Here is a 6,256-nt window from a genome sequence, read left to right as displayed (position 1 = left end):
TCTGTTGCCAACCACCCTGCAACCCCACACAGCAAACACAGATCCAGTCTCAGAACCAGCTTTTCTGCTGGGGAACCCAGTCCTCATGGGTTGTTAGGGGTGGCGCCAGCACAGCCTCGCAGAGCACTGGGCCAGGGCGGGAGGCGGAAGAGAGGACAACCATGCAGCAGCACCCTTCCCCAGGGCTGTGACGTGCCCTGGCTGAGGGTCTGCAGGGTGACCTGCAGCATGAGCTCCCATCGTGCTCACAGCCCTGGGGTGTGAAGCTGTGGAGACCCCCAGGTCCTCATGCCACACCCACCCCTCTACCCAAGGTCTCCTGAGGGTGTTCTCAGGGCAGGGAGGCTGGCCATGGGATAGTAATGCCTGAGGGGCCATGCAGTGTCACCCTAGCTGTAAAAGTCTCTTGACCTTGAACCAAGAGAACTGGGATCGGCCTGGCAAGGCTGCTGGCCTACACCTTCTTGTTCTCCCCTGCGGTGGTTGTACCGCTTCCATCTCGTACCCCTATGCCAGCTTGCTTTTGTCTCTGCCACACTCATTCCTCGTACTTCTTCTCTTGTGTGTTGGGAGATTTTTGATTCTATGTTCACATTTGGCTACAATGAACCTGGACAAATCCTGAACCCTGAAATGCTTGTCCTCTCCTCCAGGATGGGTCTTGAGTATCTGGAGGCACGAGGCCGGCTTGAGGGACTGGCTAGTTCAGAGCCCTCGACAGGACACACAGCAAGGCTGGGGCCACAGGTAGAGGCTGAGGGGTGAGGTTTGCACAGAGCCTGAGGTTGGGTTTGGCCCTGGGGGCTGCGGCAGACAGGAAGCAGGCATGAGGTATTCTCAGTTATGAACCTCACAGATCCTTGCAGATGCCCCCCAGGAAAACGCAGTGTGCGCCTGGGAGTCAGGAGCCTGTGGACAGCATAGCCAGGAGCCATGGGCCAAGTAGGGTGCCTATGGCAGAGGGCCAGAGGTGCCCCGGACTCCTGGCGTGGGGCCTGAGTTGCTCGAGTGAGGGAGCCACCTCCTTCAGAAGGCTGAGCTGAGACCGAGCAAATGCCCACAGAGCATCCTGTCCTCTCCTCTTCCTCTTCCTGTATCCAATCAGAACCAGCACCTCAAAGTCCAGAGGACCCTCCTGAAGGGCTTCACAGACTCAGGTCCCCAAGAGATGGGTCTGCACCCAGGCGGCTGCGAGGAACAGCAACACGTCCACAAAAGGACAGTGAGGAGCTTTAATCCCGCGAGCAAATTTGACCTTTCCAGTCCTAGTGGATGATTTTATTGTACTGTTTTGTTTGCCTGAATTTCATCAAATAACTTTAAACTGCAAAACCCCAAAGATGTAAAACAGGAAGCAAGTGATGTTTGCCAAGGTGCAAGGATTAAATAACCACAGTCAGAGGGATTGTTTGCCCTAAGCACTTTTATTGGTTTTCATAAGGCAGTTTAAGGTGCAGGAGAAAGCAAACACCCGAGTGACGGGCTTGGCTGGATTAACCTGGCTGAGCCTCAGCAGAGCAGGATCAGCGCCTAGCCCAGTGAGGCCAGGTCTCTGGAGCTCTCCCCTCCACCCCATCCCCAGCACGCATTCATGCCCCTCGCTAGCCAGGCTGTCTGGTATTTCCAGAAGCCAGCAACCCGGGCTTCTGACCGCACAAGAGGACACCTGTCCATGCACTTCCTAGTTGTGAAATAAAGTGCAGGAGACTGCAAGGAAATGGAGACCAGTGCCAGTGCTCCTGTTGAGATCTTGCCCACCGAGAACTGGACAAGCACCTGGTAATCTCTTTGGGACCAACAAACCACAGCATGTCTGAGACACACAGGGTCCTGCCCAGGAGCCAGGAGGAGGATGGCTGGGGCCAGCGGGTGCAGCCGCAGGGTTCCATTCCCCAAGATAGGGGTGCAGGGAAGGGGACTTGAGGCTCCTCTGGCTGCAGTCCCCTGCTTCCTGCGTGGATGGCCTGGGCTAGGGGAGCTCTGTGTCATCTCTCCCTTCTTCTAGCAGGGAGCTGTGGTCCCCAGGAAGTTCCTTCTGGTGTCAGCATCCACCTCTCAGGCAAACACTCTCCACTCCACCCCCTGCAGTGCTCTGGCCACAGACTCAGGACAGGGTCCTCACAGTGTGCCCCTCTCCGCTGCTGTTCACTATACCGAGGGACCAGATGGGCTCTGATGCCCTAGCCCAGGCCCAGCACATAACCCGGGCAGATTCCTGGGCCAGCCTTGGGCTCAGCTGCAACGTCCAAGTGCTGCCTCCTCCTGCAAGGTGTACAGTCGTCCTCCTCACACAGCACGGGGCAAGCCACATGGCACCAGTGCCACAGTGGGAAGACCGCCTTGCTTACTGTGGTGGGGTGAAAATGCCTCAGCCCCTCTGCCAAATGTCTAACCACACTCCTCCAACCCATCGGCCAGCTGCACTCCAGGGCTTTTGTGCATCCCAGAGCCATGGAAATCTGTACAACATCCGGCCCGGGGAGGCCATGTATTTGGGGAAAAGGGAAAAAGGACTTATTCAAAGCTAGGCCTGAGGAGACGGAGGGCCCATTTGCCTCACATCACCATCTCACCCTGAAGAGTGGGCCCCTTCGATGCGGTCAGCATCAAGCAGAAGAACCTGTACACATGAAGCTAAATGGCCGGTAACACGGCACCAGCTGCACTTCTCTGGTATCAGTTTTCCATATTCGCTTTCCTGCTGATGGGACAAAGTTCCTCACACCTGCAACTTACACAAGAGGGTTTATTTGGCTCACTGTTTGGGAGGATTCAGACAAACACAGCCGAAGGGCCTGGTAGAGGAAAGTTGCTCACCCGATGGCAGCAGAGAACAGAAGGGAGGGGGCGGGGGCAAGGATGCACCTCCAACCACCCCACCTCCTAACAGCACCTTCAGCCATGCATGAGCTCACCCATGGGTGAATCTACGGATGAGTACAGCACTCCATGATCCAGTCACCTTCCCACCTCCCCGCCTCTGAATGCAGGAGCCTTTGGGAGATCAACATCTAAGCCTGACATGGCCTCCAAGCTGGAGAACACCCAGGACGTCTCCAGGGGCTCCACTTTCATGGCCTCCAAGCTGGAGAACACCCAGGACGTCTCCAGGGGCTCCACTTTCATAATGATACTGCAGCTACAGGAAACCAGTGCTGGACCTTGTAATTGTTTCAGAACAGTAATTTTTTTTTGTTTGTTTTTTTCCGGTACCAGGAATCAAACTCACAACCTTGCGCTTGCCAAGCAGGCACTGTGCTGCTGAGCTAAATCCCCAGCCACTCAGAACAGTAATTTAAAGAAACACTCAAGGGTTAGCACTGAAGTTCTGCCTGAGCAGGAAGAGTTAGACACAAGGGCCCACCTCATCCCAGAGCATGACTGGGATCAATGGCCTCTTCTGCAGGCAGCACAGCTGGGCCCACTTTGCTTATACGTTTGTAGTGAGTCTGGGAAGACAAACCTGCGTGCATCCTGGTAGGTGTAGGTGTGTAGGGGCCAAGCCTGGATCAGGCAAGTGGGTGAGGCTTGTGCCTGCTGCTGTCCAGCACTGGCAGGCTCTGTGCATGAACAGCCTGTGAGCTCGGGCACGGGTGGCCAGGTCTGCAGCCCAGTGACAGTGACTGAGCACAGGTGGCCTTGGGCCCCACTCTGGGTCTCCTGCTTACTAATCACCTCCCCTGGCTCCAGACACTCCCTGGGCAGGAGCTCCCACAATTCAACCCTCCCATCTCAGATTCACCCAGAAAGGCTTTCTGCACTTCCTCACAGACAAGGACCCATCCGAGCAACCTGGAACACAGGAGTCCCAATTCAGGGCCATGAGTGTCCCCTCTGGGACAGGAGCCAGCATGGACCTGCTGCTCTCACTAACAGCCCTGAGTGCATGTGGCACGCGTGGATGTCACCATGCACACAGGAAGTCATGGTGGGGTGCCGCAGTCCGGCTGCAGCAGGTCTATGAGATTCCTGCAGGAGGGAACGACGCAGGCAAAGAGACAAACAACACAGACACCAGAGGTCCTTCTGGTGGGACAGGAAAGCAAGGCTCTTCTGACACAGGGAAATGTTTTTGCTTTATTATATACTTTTGCAATTACACATGAAACTTGGCAGGTTAAACAGTTTCCGCTTAGATACGGTGAGGCTTCTATTTTAGTTACAGGTTCAGACATGGTTGACCTGCCATCTGGCCACAATCCTAGCAGAAAACCAATTTTTCTAAAGTACATAAAAGGATGCAAAAAGATCAATCATTAGGCGTTCTTGATGAGGTGTAATTTTTCAAAGAACTGTTTACTTGTCTACTGGACAACAGGACCCGCATTTAGAATACCTCCATCTAGAGTCAGTCCAGCACACAGAGGGCGTTCGCCTAATGTTTTCCCATGCACTGAGGTTTGCGCAGCGCTCCCTTCCCATTCTGGTGGGTGAACATCGCCACACAGGAGGTAGGGGACCGATGCAAATCTCTGCGGTGGCTTTTATTCCCCTTCAACCCTGGAAGGGTGCCTTTCATCCTGGGCTCTGATTCCTTAACTACTTTCAGTTCTGATCCTTCAGGTCCCCAACCATCTTTTATCAACAGTGCAGTGAATATCTGAATATCTGGAAAGCTATGATTCATGGAGAGTAGACAGAGGCCGCACACCCAATGCGGTCCCTGCTTTGCAGATACCCGCTGCCATCCTGACGTTGTCAAGGAGCTGGCACTGAAGGTCTCCGGCATCGGGGTGCTTCTCGCCCCGTGGAGCTCTGCAAGCTGCCGAGGAGCTGGATCCTGGTACTCGCTGCTGGTGCTGCAGAACGCCGGGCAGGTGGGCAGCCTGTCAGCACCGGGCTGAAGACCTAGGACAGCACTGTGCTAGCGTTTATTTTTCTGCATTAGGGGCTCAATCCCGGACCTTTGGAATGAGGTACATCCGGCCCTTTTATCTTTTTACTGTGAGACAGGGTTTAAGGTTCAGTGTTGCTCAGGCCTGGCTCGAACTTGCCATCCTCCTGCCTCAGCCCCCAAGAGTGCTGGCATTACAGGTGTACACCACACCTGGCTTGTGCTGCTGTATTTTAAGCCAGTAACACAATGTTTTTCTCTGAACATTTTTCACGTTTTGCAGTGTGATGGTTTAAGACCTTTATTACCTTTCATAGAAGCACTAATACCCAGGTGATGCTGGGGAGGGAATTTGGTTTCCACTGAGGGCCAGGCTCTCACAAGGACTAGGAGCACATCTTGCCTGGGCAACGCTGCCTCAGTTTCTTTTCTTTCCCCTTGTGGAGCTGCATATAGAACCTAGGAACTCGTGCAAGCCTAGTGCTCTAGTGCTGCGCTACACCCCAGCCCTCTTTCATTCTTACTTTTTGAAATTATATTTTCTACGCTGATTTCCCTGAGGAACCTGAGTTACTTCCGGTTGTTGGAGAGAATTTTCTAAGCCAGTCCCAAATCCTCTAGCGGCACAATCAAGCTATTCTCAAGCACAGCCTTAAAAGAGGCAGAAAAGCCTCACTAGGGGGCTTTCCAAGAGAGCAACCTGTAATCCCAGCGTGTACCAGGCCCGCCTGCAGGAGGGAGGGGGAGAGCACCAGCCGCTGCCCGCCGGGAGGGCGCGGCTTGTTTAAATGCTAAACCCTGACTGAGGCAATTTCCTCACCAGGTTCTCACGGCTGGGAGGCTGGATTTGTTAGCATTCCCTCCGGGGCCCCACAAGTTTCCGCCTCTCCCAAGAGTCGACCTTGAGGGGCCGGCCTAGGTGTGCGGCATGGCGGTCCGCACGCGGGAAGCATCCTGACTTCCGGCCCTCTGAGCGGTTGCGGCTGGGTCCTTCGGGGCGCCGTTCTCGCCTCCTCCGGCCGTGGATGGAACGGGCCGGCGCTGCGTGCTAACGGGCAGCGGCGAAGGGTGCTGCGCTCATAGCTGGGGCCGCAGCAGACGAAGAACTTGCAGAGGAAGCCAGCCTGGGGCCAGGAACAGCCCTGTGGCCCCAAGCCCCGGCCGGGGCCGGAGCCGCGTCTCCACCCTCCCGAGCGGGTCCGGGGCGCACTGCCCCGGCCCTCGGGAAGCTCTTCGTCCCGACCCCAGGGCAACCTTGGTGCCCAGGTCTCGGACCCACGAGAAGGACGAAGGAGTACATCACGAACCCGATTTCCCACGCACCCCACGTCACTGCCACCCTCGCGGCGCGCGGCCTCGCCCCCTCCCGCTCCCGGAAGGCGGCACACAGCGGGTCCGCGGCAGCCCGCGCCTCCGCCCGAG

Source organism: Chinchilla lanigera, unplaced genomic scaffold, assembly GCF_000276665.1.
Source record: "Chinchilla lanigera isolate Chin_1 unplaced genomic scaffold, ChiLan1.0 scaffold00103, whole genome shotgun sequence".
Lineage (NCBI taxonomy): Eukaryota > Metazoa > Chordata > Mammalia > Rodentia > Chinchillidae > Chinchilla > Chinchilla lanigera.
Note: the sequence above shows the minus strand (reverse complement) of the source record.